Source organism: Bubalus kerabau, chromosome 10, assembly GCF_029407905.1.
Source record: "Bubalus kerabau isolate K-KA32 ecotype Philippines breed swamp buffalo chromosome 10, PCC_UOA_SB_1v2, whole genome shotgun sequence".
Classification (NCBI taxonomy): domain Eukaryota; kingdom Metazoa; phylum Chordata; class Mammalia; order Artiodactyla; family Bovidae; genus Bubalus; species Bubalus kerabau.
The window spans coordinates 23,227,145-23,251,847 of NC_073633.1; the positions used below are offsets into that span (position 1 = coordinate 23,227,145).

The 24,703-nt window shown below is 37.2% G+C and overlaps 1 protein-coding gene across 10 annotated transcripts in view; it reads right to left on the bottom strand.

The window, feature by feature from the left end:
• The window catches only part of MYO9A (myosin IXA), a 255,948-nt gene that overhangs the window by 229,646 nt on the left and 1,599 nt on the right, over nt 1-24,703 (bottom strand). The window lies entirely within an intron of this gene.

A 24,703-nucleotide genomic window follows, 5' to 3' on the forward strand; every position in this document is an offset into this window, starting at 1 on the left:
AAAAACATAAAGATGGTAAAAATATCAGTGGTTCCAAGAAGACGGATCAGGAGAAACGAATAGATGAATGAAGTGCAGGAGATTTTAGGACAGTGAAACAACTCAGTATGATATAATGGTGGAGAAAACCCACAGAGTGTACTACAAAAAGAGTGAAATTTAATGAAAACTATGGACTCCAATTAGTAATAATATGCCAATATGGTTTATCCTTTCTAACAAACAGACCACATTAATGCAAGATGATAATAATAGAGGAAACAGGAGGGATCGGGTGAAAAGGTGTATGAGAATTCTTTATGCTTAATTTTTCTATAAACCTAAAAACTGCTTTTTAAAGTCTATTAATTAAACATAAATTTGCAACAGGTTTTTACGAAGTCCTCAACCTGTACACTCTAAGATTTAGTCATTTTAATCCAGGTAAATTATACCTTAATTTTCAAAAATGAAATAAATGGTTCTTGTAGAAATTTTATTTGAAAATGGATATAGAACAAAGGACATTTATGTTCTTTCTCAAGCCTTTATCAACCATAGTAGAAAAGCTTTTGTAAACATATATAAATAGTAGGTATAATATATATATTTTAGAAAACAAATTTTTGTCTAACTAAAAAATTTAACACATTTTGATTCTACTTGTTCTCCTCAACATGAAAAGAATGCTAGATTTCTAATTTAAAAAAATAGATATACAACAAAGCAACAAAGGTTTACTGTAGAGCACACAGAACTACAGTCAGTATCTTGTAATAACCTATAATGGAAAAATCTCAAAAATAATATATGTTGTATAACTGAATCACCATGCTATGTACCTGAAACATTGTAAGTCAACTATACTTCAACAAAATATATATAAAGAAAAAAAAAGAAAATGGATATAGAACAAAGGATATATGATGCATTTATGTTCTTTACAATAATATATGTTCTACAGGTGCATATAGACATATTAGTAAATGCAGAGATAAATACCTGAAAAAAAATGTACCAAACTGAAAAGAGCTCATAGTATGGAAAAACAGCACTTCCGTGAAGGACCAGGATGGAAAGATGGTGCAGGCGGGGTGCACCTAATCTGTGTGTCTTAATCTCTGTTAGCAAAATCTACATTGATTCTTTAAATTGTCTTTTTCTACATTTTAAATTCAGGCTTCAGAATTTGAAGAAAAGTTTCAAAATGTTTTCTAAATCTGAAACAGCCCTGGAGTAAATTAATATTGGATACAGATCTTTATTTGTAAATATTTCCACAACTTTAGGGAATTCTCTCAATTATGACTGATCATGCTAGGAACAAGTACTACTTGCTGATTCCTAGTTTATCAATAATTCCACCCCCACAACAATTATAGTATTTCCATTGCACCCTCCTCTTTCACTGCTTCTGACTCCTAGATCCCTTCTTCTTCTTGCCCTAAAAAAACACAAAAAGCCTAATGTACTATTTGACACCCTGAAGGATATTAGTGAAATGCTAACACAACATTCAACAGCATCCATTATTTCAGAATGTAAACGGCTGATTTGAGATATGGTTTTATAGCACTGATAAACAATGTATCAATCCCTCAAAACTACCCCATGCTTGCCTTTATTTTTTTCCACTGTACCCTTCTCTACACAAAATGTAGTTCTATTCTGTTCTGTTTTCTGGGTACTACTGCTGTTAGGGACTAAACTGTGTTCCCCCAAAATTCATATTTTGAAACCCTAATCCCCTAATGTGACTATATGTGAAGATAAAACCTTTAAAGAGGTAATTATGGTTAAATTAGGTCATCAGGGTGGGACCCTGGTGCTGCTGCTGCTGCTGCTAAGTCGCTTCAGTCATGTCCGACTCTGTGCGACCCCAGAGACGGCAGCCCACCAGGCTCCCCCGTCCCTGGGATTCTCCAGGCAAGAACACTGGAGTGGGTTGCCATTTCCTTCTCCAATGCATGAAAGTGAAAAGTGAAACTGAAGTCGCTCAGTCATGTCCCACTCTTAGCGACCCCATGGACTGCAGCCTACCAGGCTCCTCCATCCATGGGATTTGCCAGGCAAGAGTACTGGAGTGGGGTGCCATTGCCTTCTCCGCCAATAGGACTAGTGTCCTTATAAAAAGAGGAAAAGACAGCAGGGATGCATATACAGAGAACAGGGCATGTGAGGACACAGGAAAAAGATGGCCATCTATAAATGAAGGAGAGCCCTCAGGAGAAACCAAACATAGCAAAACCTTGATCCTGGATTTTCAAGCTACAGAGCCTAGGAAATAAATTTTTGCTGGAGAAAAAAATCAAAGAAATACTGTTTGTGGTATTTCATTTGTGTTATTTTGTTATGGAAGCCCTAACAAAATAATACAACTATATAGCATACTAATAAATCTTGACACCGTATTATAATGAATTCTACAAGATACTAAACTCAAGAGTTTTTTTTTTCCATTGCCTAGTAAGTACAATGTCCTCTGTGCCTTGTGTCACATATGTATGGCTTCCTTTTTCCAAAGGAGCTTCAAATATTATACTCAAGGCCGTTTCAGTTCCATCCCCTCAATTACGATCTCTCTAACCTCTGATCTCTACTCTTAGTATCTATCATTCAGTTCAGTTCAGTTCAGTTCAGTCGCTCAGTCGTGTCCGACTCTTTGCAACCCCATGAATCGCAGCACGCCAGGCCTCCCTATCCATCACCAACTCCCGGAGTTCACTCAGACTCACATCCATCAAGTTGGTGATGCCATCCAGCCATCTCATCCTCTGTCGTCCCCTTCTCTTCCTGCCTCCAATCCCTCCCAGCATCAGAGTCTTTTCCAATGAGTCAACTCTTCACATGAGGTGGCCAAAGGACTGGAGTTTCAGCCTCGGCATCATTCCTTCCAAAGAAATCCCAGGGCTGATCTCCTTTGGAATGGACTGGTTGGATCTCCTTGCAGTCCAAGGGACTCTCAAGAGTCTTCTCCAACACCACAGTTCAAAAGCATCAATTCTTTGGCGCTCAGCCTTCTTCACAGTCCAACTCTCACATCCATACATAACCACAGGAAAAACCATAGCCTTGATTAGACGGACCTTTGTTGGCAAAGTAATGTCTCTGCTTTTGAATATGCTATCTAGGTTGGTCATAACTTTCCTTCCAAGGAGTAACCGCCATTGCCAGAGGTCTATTTGCCAATACTATCAAATTTGTACCTAACATATTTGCCACCTGTCACTCTTGACACCTTCCCTCCTACCCCCAACTCAATCCTTTACCTTCATGTATACTTCTCAGCCTTGGTACTATGGACATAAGGCATGTAGAAGCACCACCAACCAACGAGAGTACTTCCAGTCACTGAATAAAACAATAACATGCCGGTTTCTGTCAATTATTTATCTTATCGCTCACACCAGTAGGTTATTTTTTTCTGATCACTGCAACTATCCTTGAGTTGAGAAAATTCTAATGTTAACTCTATGTCGCTTATCATAGTGAAAATCACTGCTCTTCACATACTATCTAAATAGAGTCCAGCTTTGTTGGTTCCAATTAACAAGACATGAGCTAAGAGTTTTTTCTACTTACACTGATATGTCTGTGCTCACTTATCCACAGTCATCCAGGCTCCCTTCTCTGATCAATGATGTTCATTTTTGCAAAAGCAGTCTTCCAAAGGTAGCAGTATGATCAGAGAACAGAGTATCCCTTTACTCAATAAACTTACTCAATAAAACCTAAAATTTTGTATTCATTAAAATGGTACACTGAACAACTAAGTTAACATTTCAAAGTATTAATCAAATATTGCTTTAAGAATAAAAATATTATTGAAAAATTGATCATTTTTATTCCTTCAAGACCTTGAAATTATCAACAGCAATGCTGCCAGACCATTTACAAAAAACGTCAATCTTGAAAGTTGTCTTAGGTTTTGATCCTTTTAAAAAGGTGCCATCATTCACCATGTGTCAAAAACTATATTATGTGAATGACTTCAAGTGGGATTCTAAACAAGCTTATCTCTCTTCTGTGAAGCTAGGAGATATCAATGCTAAATTACAAACTTATGAAAACTGAGTATTTATGAAAAGAAGTTTACTAGTTTCATGAAAAAGTACAAGTTAATCACTATTTTACTGTATAGTATTAGAATCAGATAGCAAATACAAATTACCTTCCAGCACACCAGATAATTTTCAACTATTCTGAACTTTTAGAGAAGTCATTCTAGGAATCCAAGTTACCCAACAAACTGGAATTTCAGCTCTTTAAGTGTCAGAAACTACTGCTTGCAAATTCTCTCAAAAAAATTATTTCTACACCATTATTTCTAACTTTATTATCCTTTTAAGCAGAGAACAGTCAGCCCTCAGTATTCACACATGCACAACCCACAGATACAGAAGGCCAACTATAAGGAACTCTAGCATCCTCCAGATTTTGGTATCCACAGTCGAGTGTTCTGGAACCAATCCCCCATGGACACCAAGGGACAACTGTATAATGAGTATAATTTATGTGTTTCTTAAGAATTTGGACTCCTGTAATAAATGTCCATTTTTAACGATAGTGATACTCGTGGAAACTACTGATACATAAAAGTAAGGTTGCCTGTCCCTATGCTCAGTATCACCAGACTGATGTACTTTCAATTTACAGAAAAAATTTTATCCTGCCAGCATAAAAACCTACAAATGCTCCTCTATTCTCATTGCTGCTTCTAATTCATGTGACCTTAGAAACCAAATACTACTTATTTGAATTGTCTAAAATAAGACTAACCTCTAAATGAATGCCTGAAGGATTCTCATGTAAGTGTAGCAATGTTAACCATATATTTTCATAAAACATCCATGAGCCATTTAGAGATTTTTTTTCACAATATAACTCTATGGAAAGAACATGGGCTTTATAGTCACAGAACAGTTCAGATCCTACTTTTAATACTTACTAATGCATGAACTTCCAGATGTTCAAGCTGGTTTTAGAAAAGGCAGAGGAACCAGAGATCAAATTGCCAACATCTGCTGGATCATCGAAAAAGCAAGAGAGTTCCAGAAAAACATCTGTTTCTGCTTTATTGACTATGCCAAAGCCTTTGACTGTGTGGATCACAATCAACTGTGGACAATTCTGAAAGAGATGGGAATACCAGACCACCTGACCTGCCTCTTGAGAAACCTGTATGCAGGTCAGGAAGCAACAGTTAGAACTGGACATGGAACAACAGACTGGTTCCAAATCGGAAAAGGAGTACGTCAAGGCTGTATATTGTCACCCTGCTTATTTAACTTATATGCAGAGTACATCATGAGAAACGCTGGGCTGGAAGAAGCACAAGCTGGAATCAAGATTGTCGGGAGAAATATCAATCACCTCAGATATGCAGATGACACCACGCTTATGGCAGAAAGTGAAGAGGAACTAAAAAGCCTCTTGATGAAAGTGAAAGCGGAGAGTGAAAAAGTTGGCTTAAAGCTCAACATTCAGAAAACGAAGATCGTGGCATCTGGTCCCATCACTTCATGGGAAATAGATGGGGAAACAGTGGAAACAGTGTCAGACTTTATTTTGGGGGGCTCCAAAATCACTGCAGATGGTGACTGCAGCCATGAAATTAAAAGACGCTTACTCCTTGGAAGGAAAGTTATGACCAACCTGGATAGCATATTCAAAAGCAGAGACATTACTTTGCCAACAAAGGTCCGTCTAGTCAAGGCTATGGTTTTTCCAGTGGTCATGTATGGATGTGACAGTTGGACTGTGAAGAAAGCTGAGCGCTGAAGAATTGATGCTTTTGAACTGCGGTGTTGGAGAAGACTCTTGAGAGTGCCTCGGACTGCAAGGAGATCCAAGCAGTCCATTCTGAAGGAGATCAGCCCTGGGATTTCTTTGGAAGGAATGATGCTAAAGCTGAAACTCCAGTACTTTGGCCACCTCATGCAAAGAGCTGACTCATTGGAAAAGACTCTGATGCTGGGAGGGATTGGGGGCAGGAGGAGAAGGGGACGACAGAGGATGAGATGGCTGGATGGCATCACCGACTCGATGGACATGAGTCTGAGTGAACTCCGGGAGTTGGTGATGGACAGGCAGGCGTGACGTGCTACGATTCATGGGGTCGCAAAGAGTCAGCCACGACTGAGTGACTGAACTGAATGTATGAGCCTTGGTAAATAAAAAATAAACCATCTTCCCTAAATGTTTCCATACTTGTTAAATCAACATTATCACCTAACTCACAGTTGCTATGAAGTTAAATATGATACTGTATATAAAAAACAATGACTGCTACAAAGTAAGTACAAAATTAAATGGTCTATTTTCATCTTTAATTCATATAGTGAACCTGGCAGATTTACTAAATTTCACTGTCTTTCATACTGTCACTTTTTTTTTTTCATTTGCTTCTCAACATCTTTTTATTTCTCCAATTTCTATATATGGTATTTGTTTTCCCTGCCAAAGACCTTATGAGCAATTTATGCCTTTCTTGTCCTCTATAGCTAAGACAGTTCTCCTACATGGCCCAAGTAGCAGAAATCCTACAGATTGTACTGGGAACATGGAAAGCAATGTACAATCCTAACTTCTCACTCCTAGATGATAAGTAAGCTTCCTAAAGTCAAAGTCTCTGTTGGCTATCTACCATTAGTACAACTTTTGAGCTAACTACTCTATTTCTCTGAGTCTTAAACTTTTTTCATATTCAAAAACAAACAATCTCCAATAATATGGCTAATTATTCAGAACAAAACACCCCTCTGAAATTTTTTAAATTAATAAAATAGAAAATACATAATTTAAAAAGTAGGAATTATAAGACCAAAACATTTAGAGAGGTAAGCAGAAGGATGAAGCCAAATTAGCCTCTGATTGAAGCCAAGGCTGGGCTTTGGTTTTCAGTCTTACAAAGACAGAAGCCAAACCCAGGGCCCATCCTAGGAAGTAAGTCTGATAGGAGACCCTATACAATACAACTAAAATTCATAAAATAAACCTGTGCCACTCTACCCTATCCCCCAAGAACTGCGAAGAAAAGTTGTGCTGGCACTGAGTTGTAAAGGAGAGCTCCTGACAAGTTGTAATTTTTTCTGTAAAAGGCCAGATATAAATACTTTAGGCTTTGGAGGCCATACTGACCTCTGTGGCAACCACTTGATTTGGTGGCTGTGGCATGCAACAGCCACAGACAATCAGAAACAAATGAGCACAGCTGTGCTCCAGTAAAACTCAGTTATGGACACTGAGATCTGAGTTTCATATAATTTTCACATGTTACAAAATGGTATTTTTCTTCATACATTTGAAAATGTAAAAACCATTCTTACCTTGCGACCTTAAAAAATCAGGTGACATAGGCCACAGGATGCTTTGAATTATAACCAAAAGACACACCACCACCTCAGCTTATTACCACCCTAACACACGTATACACAAAACACTCAGACACACATTTTTGTCACCTTAATTCTATTACCTTATTGATACACACACACACACACACACACACACAAAACAGGTTATAGGCATCCAGAAGATGCCATGTCCAAATATCACAAATAATGTCCCAAGAAAAGGCATTATTTAGACCAAGCAAGAAAGAAACAAAGCACCATAAAATGTAGATTTTAGTAGAATCTACAAAAATTTCAGATATTGAAAATGATCACACAGAAAAAAAAACTGCTTACTAAAGTGATAAAGAAGACTGAAAAATATCTGAAAAGGAAAAGAACCATAAAAAATGACTTTGAAGATTTTAGAAAGAACTAAAAAGGACTTCTAAAATTATAAAACACAACAACTGAAATGTAAAACGGAATAGTTGAAGTGAGTGAACTAAAAGACACATCTGAAGAAACTGCCCACAGTGAAAGAAAAACAGAGTAAATTAAGAAACATCTGAGAAAGAAAAAAAATCCAATATATGTAAATTTGAGATCCAGAAAAAGAAAAGAAACAGCACTCAGATCATAATACCATGTTCTTTAAAACAAATAGAAATCAGTAACAAAAAAATGACGAGGAACAAATATCAATAGTATCTTCCATACAAATATCTATCCTATCCTACACACCCTTCTAAAACGTGATGTTCATCAGCAGATGAATGGATAAGAAAGCTGTGGTACATATACACAATGGAGTATTATTCAGCCATTAAAAAGAATACATTTGAATCAGTTCTAATGAGGTGGATGAAACTGGAGCCTATTATACAGAGTGAAGTAAGCCAGAAAGAAAAACACCAATACAGTATACTAACGCATATATATGGAATTTAGAAAGATGGTAACAATAACCCTGTGTACGAGACAGCAAAAGAGACACTGATGTATAGAACAGTCTTATGGACTCTGTGGGAGAGGGAGAGGGTGGGAAGATTTGGGAGAATGGCATTGAAACATGTAAAATATCATGTATGAAATGAGATGCCAGTCCAGGTTCGATGCACGATACTGGATGCTTGGGGCTGGTGCACTGGGACGACCCAGAGGGATGGAATGGGGAGGGAGGAGGGAGGAGGGTTCAGGATGGGGAACACATGTATACCTGTGGCGGATTCATTTTGATATTTGGCAAATCTAATACAGTTATGTAAAGTTTAAAAATAAAATAAAATTTAAAAAAAAAAAAAAATTTCCCATCAAGGTATAATTTTGTCAGCTACTGCTTTTAGAATATTGCCTTCCAACTCCCTAAGTAAATATTAATTGCCTTCCAACCCCCTAAGTAATAATCAAATGGAATTATGGGATGGGGTGGTGAAGGAAAATACTCAAAGTTCAGATATAAAAGGTTATATACCTTACAAATAAAGTTTGGGGTTTGAGCTAGAATTGTGAAGTCCAAAAGTACCTATAGAGAGCAGCTTTCTAAAATGGCAAAAAACTAGATGTGAAAAAAGGAATATAGCCTCTCTTTGCCACAGAGAACTCAGAAGGAACAAGAAGGCAATGAAAACCAAGTAGACAAAGTGAAAACATTCAGTTGTTTGAAAGCTTCAAAAAAATAAATGAATGAAAATGTTTTCAACAATAACCAAAAAGGTGATGGATGTGTTAACTCATTGGGGGTGGGGATGGGGAATACTTTCACAATGTATACATATATCAAATCATCACATTGTGTAGTTTACAATATGATTTGTCAGTTATATATCAATAAAGCTGAAACTTTAAAAAAAAAAATAAATAAATAAAACGTGATGTTCACACTTCCCTACGTTTTCTGCCCCGTGAACTTGGATGGCCCTTTGTAACTGTCCTGCCCAGCAGAATGCAATGAAGTGAGGCTCAGTGACTTCTGAGACTAGGTCACAAACAGCAACATGCTTCTACCTGGTGCTTTCTCCCTCAGGAATTCTAGCGGTCATACCTTAACAACACTCAAAGAGCTCCATGGAAAAATCCACATGGAAAGGAACTCAGGCAAAACTGCCAAGCTGAAACACTCCTGAATTCCTGACCCACAAATACTATAAACAATAATAAGTCACTAAGTTTTGGGCTTGTTATACTGCAATAGACAACTAATATAGCAGGAAATCCTAACATAGTTGCAAACTTAAAAATATAATCCTAAATAATCCATGTGACCATTAAGTAAACAGAAAGTATTTTGAATAAACTGTAACATAAATATTATATTTCAAAACTTATGAGATGCAGCTAAAGCAATATTTTATAGGGAAATTATAATTCTAAATGGGTATAACAGAAAAAAGCAAAACTTAGGGAACTGTCTTTTCAAGATGACAGAAAAAAAAGGAAAGTAAAACTAGGACAAGTAAAAAGAAACAACAAAAAAAGAAATTAAAAAAATATATAAAATTAAAGGGCCAACAAAGCCAGAAGTAGGTCTTTGAAAAAACTATAAATTGGCAAACCTCGAGCCAAGAGTAATGAGGCAACAAAAGAGAAAGGGATCAGAAACGGAAAAAAGGGCAAAACTATCAATGTTGTAAATGTTACAATGGTAATGTTTTAATTTAGATGAAATTGAATGAAACTTAGATGAAATCCTATATTAGGAAATTATATGTATATATACACACACACACACATATATACACACACACACACACACACATATACATATATATCTTAGCACAACTTAACACAGAAAAACAGACTGGTCCCATTAAAAAAAAAATCTTAATGACCCTAATAAAAACTTTTACCAACAAAGAAAACTCCAAAGAAACCTCCAGAGCCACACCACTTTACCAGCAAATTCTCCCAAAAACTCAAGGAGTAAATAATACAATCTTAAATAAATTCTTCCAGATTCTTTTAATGAGGCTAATATAACATCAAAACCAAAAAATTCTGGCAAAGACCAGACAACAAAATCATAAGCCAACTGTACTCCAGAACTTGCACACAAAAATCCCAAATATTAGCAAACAACATCCAGTAATGTAAGTACAGTATACTATGATCAAGTTAAATATCCCTGGGAAGCAAAGATAAATCTTATATTTACATCAGAAAGCCAATTAATATAATCAACCAGATTTCAAGATCCATAAGAATCCAATTATTTATTCACATCTCAAAGGGAGTCTTCGGAGAAGGCAATGGCACCCCACTCCAGTACTCTTGCCTGGAAAATCCCATGGATGGAGGAGCCTAGTGGGCTGCAGTCCATGAGGTCGCTAAGAGTCGGACACGACTTCACTAAGACTTCACCTTGACTTTTCACTTTCATGCACTGGAGATGGAAATGGCAACCCACTCCAGTGTTCTTGCCTGGAGAAACCCAGGGATGGGGGAGCCTGGTGGGCTGCTGTCTGTGGGGTTGCACAGAGTCGGACACGACTGAAGCAACTTAGCAGCAGCAGCAGCAAAGGGAGTCTTAGCAAACTAGGAACAGAACAAAATTTCTTCAGTTGATAAAAGGTAACTACAAACGCCTACAGCATACTTAATAAGGAAGGGCTGCTGAACATTTTTCCTTTGAGATCAGAAACAAGAAAACAATGACCCCCATCTACTTCTATCAACATTATACTAGAGATAGTTGTATACTCTAGGTGGCATAGGAAAGCAAGAAAAAAATAAAACAAAAAGTATAAGGGACTTCCTGGTGGTAGAGTGGATAAGAATTTGCCCACCAATGCAGAGGACAAGGCTTCAATCTCTGTTCCAGGAAGATTCCACATGCCACGCGGAGCATCTAAGCACAAGTGGCACAACCACTGAACTCAGCCCTAGAGCCCCCAAGCTGCAACTACTGAAGCCCATGCACCCGGAGCCTGTGCTCCACAAGAAAAGCCACTGCAGCGAGAAGCGTGTGCACCACAAGCAGACATTAGCCCCCACTCCACAGCTAGAGAAAGCCTGCGTGCAACAATGAAGACCTCATGCAACCAAAAACAAAAAATAAATTACTGTTATAAACAGATATACAGACTAGAAGAAACAAGAAACAAACTATTATTTGCACATGACATAATTATATATAGAGAGAGAGAGAGAAAATTTTAAAGAATCTATAGATATTTGCTTTATTGACTACACCAAAGCCTTTGACTGTGTGGATCATAACAAACGATGGAAAATTCTTAGAAAGAGATGGGAATACCAGACCACCTGACCTGCCTCCCGAGAAATCTGTATGCAGGTCAAGAAGCAACAGTTAGAACTAGACAGGGAACAACAAACTGGTTCCAAATCGGGAAAGGAGTACATCAAGGCTGTGTATTGTCACCCTGCTTATTTAACTTACATGCAGAGTGCATCATGTGAAATGCCGGGTTGGGTGAAGCACAAGCTGGAATCCAGATTGCCAGGAGAAATATCAATAACCTCAGATATGCAGATCAATAACCTCAGATGGCCAGTTAGCAATGCTGAGGTAGTTTCAGGTGAACAGCGAAAGGACTCAGCCATACATACATATGTATCCATTCTCCCACAAACTCCCTTCCCATCCAGACTGGCATATAACACTGAGTAGAGATACAGGTGCTATACAGTAGGTCCTTGTTGGTTATCCATTTTGAATACAGCAGTGTGTCAGATCATGTACAGAGAAAATAATCTTTTAAAGATATGACTATTTATAATTACATCAGACAATATGAAGTACTCAGGAACAAATCTAACAAATAATGTACAAGACCTCTATTGAAAAGATTTTATCATGAATCATTACATAAATGGAAGGATATCCACTTTCATAGTCTGGAAAACTCAATGTTGGAAAAATGTCAGTTTTCCCCAAATTAATCTACAGAATCAGTTTCATTTTCAATTAAAAATCTTGCATGCTGTCTTTACGTTGAATTATTTTGTGGGGCTTGCATATGTGTGGAGGGGGGGGTGTTGGGCTTGCATATGTGTGTGTGTGTGGTGGGGGGGGATGTGACACAGTGATTCTAAAGTAAATATAAAAGTCAAGACTTTCCTGGCGGTCTAGTGGTTAAGACTCAGATTCCAATGTAGTAGGCACTGGTATGACCCCTGGTCAGGGAACTAAGACCCCACATGCCACATGGCCAAAAAGATTATTTTTAATTTAATTAAAAAAATAAATTAAATATGAAAGTGTAATAGGCTAAAAACAGCCAAGACTTTCCTGAAGAACAATAGCAAAGCGTGAAGACTTGCCTTTGTCACTCAGCCCCTCAGTCTTGTCCGACTCTGCAGCCCCATGGACTGCAGCACACTAGGCTTCCCTGTCCTTCACCATCTCCCATTACTCAAACTCATTTCCATCGAGTCAGTGATGCCATCCAACCATCTCATCCTCTGTTGTCCCCCTTCTCCCTCCTGCCTTCAATGTTTCCCAGGATCAAGGTCTTTTCCAATGACTTGGCTCTTTGTATCAGACAGCCAAAGTATTGGAGCTTCAGCATCAGTCCTTCCAATGAATACTCAGGACTGATTTCCTTTAGGATTGACTGGTTTGATCTCCTTGCTGTCCAAGGGATTCTAGAAAGTCTTCTCCAATACCACAGTTCGAAGGCATCAAATTTTCGGCGCTCAGCCTTTTTTATTGTCCAGCTCTCACACCTGTACATGATTACTAGGAAAACCATAATTTTGACTATACAGTCCTTTGTAGGCAAAGTAATGTCTCTGCTTTTTAATACGCTGTCTAGGTTTGTCATTGCTTTTCTTCCAAGGAACAAGCATCTTTTAATTTCATGGCTGCAGTCACCATCCACAGTGATTTTGCCTTACCAGGTATTGAAACTTCTAAAGTGATAAGTAGTTAAGACAGTGTGTTACTAACACAGGAATAGTCAAACAGACCAATAGAACAGAGAAGCAAATCCAGAAACAGAAGTATGCAAATATGGATACTGGACATATGTCAAATGTGGCGCTGCAGATCAGTAAAGAGGAACCTTTCAAAATCCATGGTGGAACAACTGAGTATCTGTTTGGGTGGGAAAGAATAAGACTGGACGTTATACTACCTATAAAATCTATTCCAGGTAAAGATTAAATTTGTGAAAGTTTAAAACTTAAAAGCTCTCAGAAGATAATACAGGAGAGTATCTTCTTTACCTCAGGCTACGAAAAGGTTTCTTAATTTAAAAGGAGTCAAACAGCACTAGCCAAAGTTGATAAATGTAACTACATTAAAACTGAGAAATTCTGTTGATCAACAGGCACCACAAAAAGCGAAAAAACACATTCAAAACAGATGATACGGGTATACTACAACAGTTATAACTGAATGACAAGTATCCAAAACACATATAGGGAAGTCCCTGGAGGTCTGGTGGTTAAGACTCCATGCTTTCACTGCTATGGGCCTGGGTTCAATCCCTGGTAGGGGAACTAAGATCCTGCAAGCCACGCAGTGCAGCCTAAACACACACACACACACGTACAGAATTCCTAAAAATCAGTAATAAAACCACAGATCACCTAACAGAAAAAAACTGAGCAAACAACTTAGACAGGTACATAAGAAGAAAATTCAAATGACTATGAAAAGATGCTCAACTTCATTAGTAATCATGAAAATGCAAATTAAACCCATGAGACACCAATATGTTTTTCAAATTGGTAAAATATTAGAGTTTAAAAATACTAAGTGTTTAGAATGTAAACGAAGGGAACTCTCACACATTGTGTTGGAATTACAAATTAAAATAATTTTGAAAAACAATTTGCCATTATCAAAGTTGAATGTGTGCATACCTCGCAACCCAGCAATTCCATTCTTAGGAATTCTTAGAAATATTTGTGCACTTGAAAATATGAAACAGGTACAAGAGCACTCACCACCTAATTATTTGCATAACAGCAAGAAACTGAAATCTACTCAAATGTCCATCACAACTAGAATGAAAAAAATTGTAGTACCTTGTGACCATACATTGGAATACATTACCACGATGAAATCTTATGAACAACAGCTAACAATTTGGCATTAAATTGACAAATTCTGAACTAAAATTTTTAAATCACATGAAATACACAATATGAAGTTCAAAAACAAGGAAAAATAAACTACATTGTTTAAGGATATATGACCTGGGATTTAAAATTATGAAGCAAAGCAGGAAAATGACAGTCACAAAAGGCCAGGATAATAGCCACTTCCACAGATTGGGCTATGTTGACAGGGTGAGCTGAGGGTGAGGTAATGGGGAGGCAGCTCTTGTTTGTTGGCCTGGGCAATGACAACACAAATGTTTACTTCATAATTTTCTTACAACTGCATACATTTTATTCACTCTCCTGTATATGTGCATAAAAAGGAAAAGTTAACAACTGTATATGACTGCTATAGTAATCTCTTTTTTGGGGAGGGGGGGGGGCGAGTCACACATCACGTGAGATCTTAGTTCCCTGACCAGGGATGGAACCTGTGCCCCCTGCAGTGGAAGTGTGGAGTCTTAACCACTGGACCCTTTACAGCAGGAAAATTCCTGCTAGAGTAACTTAATATGATAAAGCAATTTACATAAGCCCCAGAGATTGAATTCCTTGCATCCTAGCAGGTCCCTTCCCTCTCTTTAGTATTCCTATCTTTTACTCTTTACACTCAAACTATACATTTTATCTGCCTTACTAGACTCTAAGTATCTGCCCATTGAATGCTTGGAGATAATCTGAAAGAGTTAAGGCAAACAGAGAAGAAAAGGTGAAGTTAAGGAGCGGGGAAGTTGTGGGAAAAAACAGTAAGGAAAGAACTTGACTTATGCTTACATGAAAACACCCAGGACAACAGATTTTTATTTCAATGCTTCAAGGAGCCAGGAAGCAAAGGGAGAAAGAAGTAGGTAAATCATCCCTTGTCCCTTCTAACCCAGGTGCCATAAAACAAAGCAGACTAACATTAGTGATATCAATTACCTAACATTTAGGTGCAAGGAAGTGAACTTACGTCCCAAAATATCTACTTTTCCAGAAATCTTAACAATAACAAAACACAGTAACAAAGCACCCCCCCACCCCACCTTGGACTATAAGTCCCTCTGAAACAAATCAACTCCTTCTTAATTATTTGAGGAAGAAATTTTATTGTTCAATTAATCTATTCAATATGCAATATTTATTCATAGTTTAAAAGACTAAACACAAATATCTAATCGGATATCGACTCATTAATAAAATTATGATATACAACACAACAGAATATTGTGCCTCCATTAAAAAAAAATAAGATCTGTATATACCAATATGTTGTATTCTCCCAAATATATTGTGAAATAGGGGACAAAAAAGAATAAGAAGACAAAACAGTAAATATGGTATGTTACCTTTGGTGTATGAAAGGAGAATACACACATACACCTAACTTTGAAAGAAAACAAAAACTGGAATGATTCATCAGAAACTTACAAAAACGGTTATCTATAGGGAAGCAAGGAGGAAATAGAAGGGATGAGGATGAAAATAAGATTTCCACATATTCCGTCACATTTGGCTTCTCCTTTTGAGCTATGTATCTTACGTATTCTAAGGGTAAGAGTATATATAAGAAAAAAGGAGGAAGAAAACTCTAAAATGATAAACAAATGGACCTAAATACATACCAAACTGGTAACAATCACACTGAGAAAATAATGATTTCAAGTGACTTTTAAACACAGTACTAACAGTAAGCATAACCTTGGTGGGATACATTCTAAGGACAAAATGAGATGCAAAGAAATCTTAAAGTTCACTGAGTAATTTTATTTTTAAATTATTTTAGCTGTACTTAGGAAAAAATTCAATGTTAATAAAAATTAAGATTTTCAATATAAAAGAGATTAAAACTAAAGTGGTTTTTTTTTAAAAGATGAAGAAAGAAGTGTGCAATGTTAAATTTGAATTGGAATTATCAACATGACCTCGTTTTTTTTTCCTCCTGACGAGGCCTAGAGGTGATGACAGTTCCATAAAAAGGAGCATATTTAGCATCCAGATGTTTTCTAAACATCATCCTCTTCTATAAAGAGACAGATCTCTTTGGAGAAAGAGCAGTTTCTCTTTGGAGAAACTGCTGATTCCAGTCTAAAGTAGGAGAAATCCTTGATGAGCCAAGATATCTTATATCCAAAAGTAAGGAATCACTCAAAGACTAATAATAGGTTTATGCAAAAAGAACTCAGGTGCCTGCTTGAAGGAACTCCCAACAGCCTTACTTGAGACAATCTAAGCATCGAAAAAGAACAAAGGGAGGGAAGGAATGGGAATTTGGGATTAACACAGGTGAACTATTATACACAGGATGGATAAACAACAAGGTCCTGTTGTGTAGCATAGGGAACTATATTCAATATCCCATGACAAACCATAATGGAAAATAATACATATAACTGAGTCACTTTGCTGTTCAGAAGAAATTAACACAACTCTGTAAATCTACTAAACTTCAATAAAATCTAAAAATAAAAGAACAGTTGTAAGTAATTGTAATACAACAAATAAAAAACAAAGAGATGATTAATAAACTCATTTGTCACACTGTAGATGACTATTAGACCAACTCCTCATTCTGAAAATTTGACAAGAAAGACTTAAGCATTTACTTACTCTGCCCTTTTAGGAAGAACTGCAGTTCACTCCTAGGTGATAAAAGTTATAAATCATTTGTTTACAGAAAAATGACAGCTAATAAACGTAAAAAATTACCGAATTAGAAAAATCACCATTTTCAACTTTAAGTTAAAAACTTATTTGCCCAAGGCTCACAAAAGATTCTAAAATCACCAGGTAAAGAATATTATGAAGAATGGAATATTTGTAAGATATCAAAGCCTCACCCCCACAGACTATTGTACTTGATGATCATAAAAGAAAAAAATACACTTTTACAATGTAAAGATACAGCAAACATCACTTTAAACTTCATAAAACTTAGATTACTAATAGTGACATTATACAGCTTCCCTGGTGGCTCGGTGGTAAAGAACTCATCTGTCAAGGCAGGAGATGTCGGTTTGATACCTGGGTTAGGAAGATGCCCTGGAAGAGAAAATAGCAACCCACTCCAGTACTCTTGCCTGAGAAATCCCACAGATAGAGGAGCCTGATGGGCTACAGTCCGTGGGGTCGCGAAGAGCTGGACACGACTGAGCACCTGAAACACCACCACCTCCCATGTTGCCTATGATATACTCTTGCCAAAACATTTTAACATGCATAACCAAGCCTTTAAACTGTAACTTCCAGTGTACAAGACATACAGGGGACAGAGAATCAGTTAAGCAAAAGCACAAAGAAATAATTCGATAACTAGAAAACAGGCCATTCTATAAGATAATGATCTAGTCTTGTCAAAGAAATTTCAGTATCATAAGAAAAAGGAATGGGATAAGAAACTTTTCTACACTAAAAAAAAAAGACTAAAAAGATAAATCAATGCGATGCAAAAATCTTGACTGAATTCTAGTTTGAAAAACTGGGAAGAGTTAAATGTAGTCTGAATACTAAATGTTATCAGGAAATTACTCTTATTTTTCTTACGTGTTGGTAATGGCACTGTGGTGACACGGAGAATATTTTCTTAGGAGACACATACTCAAGTATTTTGAGGCAGAAGTCAAAACAACAACTTTCAAAAGGTTCAGTTAAAGTATATACAGACACCTACACACAAAAAACAATAAAGCAAATATGAATGGCATATTGTTAATTTTTGAATCTAGGTGGTGGACTTGTAATGTTCTTTGTTCTATTCTTTCAACTTCTCAATTTTTTTTTTTTTTTTTTTTTGGCCACACCATACAGCATACAGGTTTTTAGTTCCCCAACCAGGTATCAAACCTGTGGGAGGGTAAAGTCTTTACTGCTAGACCACCAGGGAAGTCCCTCAACATTTCGTAAGTACTTTTATTATTAAAAAAAAAAAAAAGTAGGGAGAAAGCAGGAAGAAAATTATAGTAGGGTAGAGTTGCTAAAAAAGGTAAGGAAAACACATAATCTCAAGATCATTTATAAACTCATATTCACACAGTTATCTGAAGAACTTTCTCCCTTAAACAAAACACACACCCCTCAGGAATTCCCTGTCAGTCCAGTGGTTAGGACCCCATGCTTCTACTACTGGGGGCGCAGATTCAATCCCTGGTTGGGGAACTACGATCCGGCAACCCAGAGAATAAACTAAATAAACTGAAGTTACTATCCTTAAAAAAAAAAAAATTCAGAGACTACTCAGCCCACTATCATCTAATCAATATAAGTAAACAGATTTCAAACATACTACACACAGCAATAGTACTACAATCTGTCAATGATTTAAGGAATGTTTGTCATTGGCAAACAGAACATTTGTTATGATACTTCACACTGACTCAAAAGACATTCTAACATCCATTAATCTGATATACTAAGATATTAAGAAAAGCTTCTCTTCAGAGATTTTTTTGAATTGAAAAATAAGGTCACACTTCAAAGACAGCCAGCAGACTATCCAAAGATTTACTTCTACTAGCAACAAACTTTGATGGCCATTTATTTACACAACACTTTAAATTCTTGATCTCATATTTAAACATAACAAGAAATAGACATATTCAAGAAGGAAAAAGTAGACTTGTTGAGTACACCACGTGCTTGGTACTTTACGTAACTGTTTAACTCTCATGACAATCTTATGAGATGAACATTCTTGAAGCTCAGAAATGTTAAGTGATTTGTCTATAAATAACAGCTGATAACAGTGATAAGGCTGGAAATAATCAAAAAAGCTGGAAATCCAGGTTTAAAAGTCTATACAGTAAGTCCTCTACATATGAAGGATTTCTGTTCCAAGAGTGCCTTTGTAAGTCCAATTTGTTCATTAGTTCAAAAAAGTTAGCCTATGTACCCAACTAACACAATCGGCTATATACTACTGTACTGTAATAGGTTTATAATACTTTTCACACAAATAATTTCTAAAAAACAAAAAATAAAAATTTTAATCTTACAGTACAGTACCTTGAAGAAATAGTATAACGGCTGGCATACATGGGCTGGTACTGAGTGAACAGACAGGAAGAGTTACTGACTACAGGAGGGAGAGGAGTAACTATCCCGTAGTTACTGACTATGGGATATGGTAAAACTGAAGGACCACCAGCAATAGGAGACAGAGAACAAGCTGCAATTTCCCTCATGCCTGACGCTAATGGAAGGCATGTTCGCATCTTGCAAAGTTCACAACTTCAAGGTTCATATATAGAGTACTTACTGTATTCTTTCTACTTAACTGGTCTTAACAAATTTAGTATTTACTGACAGAAAAGTCCACCTATGGAAAAGGACTGTTTAGAAGAATTCCTTCATATTCAAAGAGTCACATAAAGTTGAAGAAAAATCAGAGAAAAAGTACTCTCTAAAATTATTGTTAGTTGCACACACACACACAAAACCCAATTCTTAGCAGGCCAGCTGTCTATGACACAGGACAGCTAGTCCTTTCCTCACTGTACATGTAAAATTATACTCCAGTTGCCCGTTGGATGACCCCACTGCCAAAATATGCTAGCAACATAATTCACATTAAAACCCAGAGGCCAAACACCATTTGGAAAGTGCTTTACATGTTTACTATACCCATCTCAAGCACGTTCCTCACTCAAAACAGGCTATTTTAAGCAAATATTTTTTGGTCTATCAATTCTTTTCTGCCGCTCTAAGATATTAAACTTACAAACAATAAAATCTACCTAAATACAAACACCCCATAACTGAATCTTAAAATGTTATGTGACTTTGAATTTATCTACTGCACAAAAATAAGCCAAAATTACATTGTGTAATATAAACTCTATGTATGCACTTTCTATAGGATCAAAATTCTAATGTCTATGTCTCTTGTACATCTAAAGAAACACACAAAATATGTAGAGAAATCTATGTAAAAGAGTTTTCCTATTTAAAATTAAATCTTTGAACTGGACTAGTGACCAGAAGAGGGCATAAGGTGTCTTGTAGGCTGTAGTATTATCCTGTATTATCCTAGATATGGGTGTTGGTTACATTTGTGTGTTCACTCAGTGAAAATTTACTGAGCTGTACATCTATGATCTGTGTACTTTTCTGTGTACATTATAATCTATAATAAGAATATTCTTTTTTACAAATCCTCAATCTAAAAACCTAACCATATTGCACCGATACCAAAGAAGCTACAGTCCAGTGAAGAAAACAGACAAGCTATTAGGAATTTCATTAGAGAGCTGAGAAAGAAGCAAGCACTACATACTAGGAGCACACAGGAGCAATACCTAACTTAATCTGGAGGAAGTAAAGCTTCCTGAAGATACACCTGAACTGAGACTTGAAGATCAGACAGCAGACTGCCAAGCAAAGAAAGATGGAAGGGAAATACAGGAAAGGGAACAGAGCATGCAAAGACGTAAGTTCAATGAGTGGATCAAAGAATTTGGAAGACAGCAAAGAAGGAAAGCCTAAAGAAGTAAGAGTCAGAGCACGAAGGATCTCACATACATGCGATGCTACAGTTTAAGCTTTAACCTGAAAGTGCTTCCCTGGTGGCTCAGATGGTAAAGCATCTGCCTGCAATGCAGAAGACCCGGGTTTGATCCCTGGGTCGGGAAGATCCCCTGGAGAACAAAATGGCAACACACTCCAGTACTCTTGCCTGGAAAATTCCATGGACAGAGGAGCCTGGGAGGCTACAGTCCATGGGGTTGCAAACAGTTGGACACAACTGAGCAACTTCAATAACGCACTGAAGATCTTTCAACAGAAAAGGACATGATTAGACATTTATTTGTACCATGTCAATCACAGTGCCTGCCATGTTTACAACACCATTTTGTGAGAAGTTACCCTGCACGCTGCCCCATGTTTTTCACCATTATGCTCCTGCCTCACATCCACATGCACAAATAAACACACAGTCAACACTAAATGGCTAGGAGTGGTCACATGACCCAGTACACAGACCTGCTAGCAGCCCATGATTAAAGATTAAACAATCCAAAGATCGTTTCTTGGGAATTCAAACCATAAAATCCCAGGAAGAAGTTAGCAACAGGAGCTTAAGCTAAAGAGACAGTAGCCAGGAGGCAAGATATTGACATGGGAGTGACGGCAGTTATAAGGAGGCAAAAATTAAGAATAAATGAAAGCTGTGAGACGGGGGAGGGCGGGTGGTGGATGGGGGTGATTAGAGAGAAAAAAATAATACAAAAGGAAACAGAAAAAGTAGCAAAGACAAGTTAACAGTAGAGCACTAGAGTGAAATACCTGGGTTCAGAAGATCCCCTGGAGAAGGGAAAGGCTACCCACTCCAGTATTCTGGCCTGGAGAATTCCATGGGCTGTATAGTCCATGGAGCCACAAAGAGTCGGACACAACTGAGCGACTTTCACCCACTCGCTCAGAGTGAAATCTGTCTTTTCCGGCTTCCAGTTTTATTTTTAAGCTCACGTTCTTTCTAAGACCAAGCTGTTTAACTTTTCCTGCGTTCCCTCGTGCATGTTTTCTTTCAGGAAGCACTCCTCTATTTAAGGTAACTTGAGTCTCTTCCTTGAATACGAAAGAGCCTAACTAAAAGAGCAGTTTAGAACACTTACTCTGGCAGCAGCGCAGAGAATGAACTAGAGGGTATGGCAAAACAAGAGGCAGATGAGAGAAGACCAACAGACATTTGGGGTTAAAATAGAGACAACAAAAATAGCAATAACAGTGATTTGAAATATCATGAGGGAGAATGTGCCGGACTTAGTGATGTTGGTAGTATGGTACAGAATGGAGTGGAGGATGATTTCCAGCTTCCTGAAAGCTTCAAGAGGAGAGAGTGGTACCATTCATGAAGACCGGAAATTGAAAGAAAAGATTTTGTTGCCTTTGTCTCTTTCTACCCCCACAGCTTTTTGGAGGGAAGGGATACAGAGATGAGTTTTATTTTGTACATATGTGAAGTGCTTGTTGAAATGTGAATTCAAGATTAAATGTCCATTAGCAGTGATTTACAGGGGTCCAAGTAAAGGCAAGAGCTCTACAAGGCAGCTTGAGACTTATAAATACATTAAGGCAACGTTATGTCACAGTGGTAAAGAAGCTGCCTGTCAATGCAGGAGATATAAGGATGCAGGTTCAAGCCCTAGGCTGGGAAGATCCCCTGGAGGAGGAAATGGCAACCCACTTCCGTATTCTTGCATGGAAAATTCCATGGACAGAGGAGCCTGGCAGTCTACAGTCCTAGGATCGAAAAGAGCTGAACGCGACTGAGCACACATTTAATCACATGGTTTAAAAACATGACCGAAAAATCTTTGACTAAACTCTATTACTAATATAGCTAGAAATCATACAAACTAAAACACTTAATATTTTTGGCAAACAACATTTTCCAAGCTCCTATACTTCTCTGTAAACAATGAAGACTGAACAACTTTTACAATACTATAATCTAAACACTTAGAAAAAATGGGGTTATAGTGCTAACTTCTTCTGAGGTTTTGCCTTTCAAAAACCTAAGTTTACTTCCATTTCCCTCAGAACTATATATCACTCAAGGGAAAACACTGTTGAAAAGTCTTGTCAGATAGTGAACCTATTGATGTTTAAACCGTAACAAGATTCTTTACAGAACTGAACCACATAATTTACTATTAATAGCTTAGACATTCAATTCTATGTGTACTGTAAATGCTGAATTTCTATCCTACAATCTTTTCTTCTCTCACCTAAACCTACTATCAACCCAGAACTTAATAACAAGCTTAAGCCACAAATCCAGTTGCCTACTGGCCATCTACATCTGCTAGAAGTATAATGACCAGTCACCCAAACTTAAAATATCACAAATTGAATTCCTCTTTCTTGATAAAAACAAAAATTCCACTCATTCCTCATACAGATCCCCACCTCAGTGAAAGGCACAAGCTAGAAACCTAGATCTTATCCTCTATGAACCCTCAGTCTAATACCAAATCCAGTGAAATCGCCAAATCCTGTCTATTCTCAAAACCCAAATGAAGAAGCTGCACCATTATTGTTTACCACCCCCCAACACATTTAGCCTGCCTTTCAATCCACCCTCCTCAAAGTAGATTGAGTGATCTTTTAAAAATGCAAATCATTTCAGTCCCCTCCTTTAAATCCTTCAATAACTATCAAGTAAATTATAAATAAACATAAACATTTATGTACATGTATGCTAAGTAGACTCCATGGACTACAGCCTGCCAGGCCCCTTTGTCCATGGAATTCTCCAGGCAAGAAGACTGGAGTGGGTTGCCATGCCCTCCTCCAGATCTTCCTGACCCAGGGACTGAACCTGCATCTTCTGTGGCTCCTGCATTTGCAAGGCAGATTCTTTTACCACTGAGCCACCAGGGAAGACCAATAAAACATTATAAAAAATCCAAATAAATATAAACTCTATCAAAGCTAGTGAAACTCCATGAAAGCCCAGCGAGTGGTTCAATGAGAAATTTACTTTAACTATATCCTTTTTTGTAGGTTCATAGAAGAATCATCAGGAAATTTTTTGAATCCTGAAAATTACTTAAAACATACATATAACAGCTGATATATTTAAGAGAAAAGCACATAGCATTGTCTGTAAAAACAAAGACTGAAAATAACCTCAAGATCACCAGAATGGAATACTATCTAGCCAGTAAATGAGGCAATTCCAAAGGTACTATTGTTGAATGATCTCTAGGATCTATTATTAAAGGGAAAGGGGGGAGCTATAGCCATAATATACAGTATGCAAGCATTTGTCTGTGGAGTGTTTTAAAAATATAAATGTATAGACTTGTACGCTAGAAATATCACAAGGACACACACAAAGATGGAAATAATGGTTGCGTCTAAGGAGGGAAAATGGGTGGCTGGCGAATAAATGGGGAAGAGAAACTTTTTACCGCATAATCTTTTGAACCTTTTGACTTTTATACTATGTCTAGTTATGACCTATAATTTTCATATGATTTTCCCCCTCCTTAGTTCCACACACACAAAATAAAAAATTTTAAAGTACTGACTACAAAAGCCCCTCTATACTTCATCCCTCTACCAACGTTAAAATTATGCACTGATCATTCGGTGTAAGATTACATTTCCTTCTTGACAGCTCAGGAGTTCAATAAACTATTTTATTCAATATTTTATTACTGCTGAGAAGGCTGCTAGGAATGACATCGGTGAACACTGCATGGTAACTGTACTTGGAAAAGCAAGACAGCAGCACCAAGTAGCAGAATTTTATTATCGAACTGGCATTAAAACCTTCAGGGATTAAGGAAAACTACAAATCTTACTTTTCCAGAAAACTGAAAAACAATAAAATA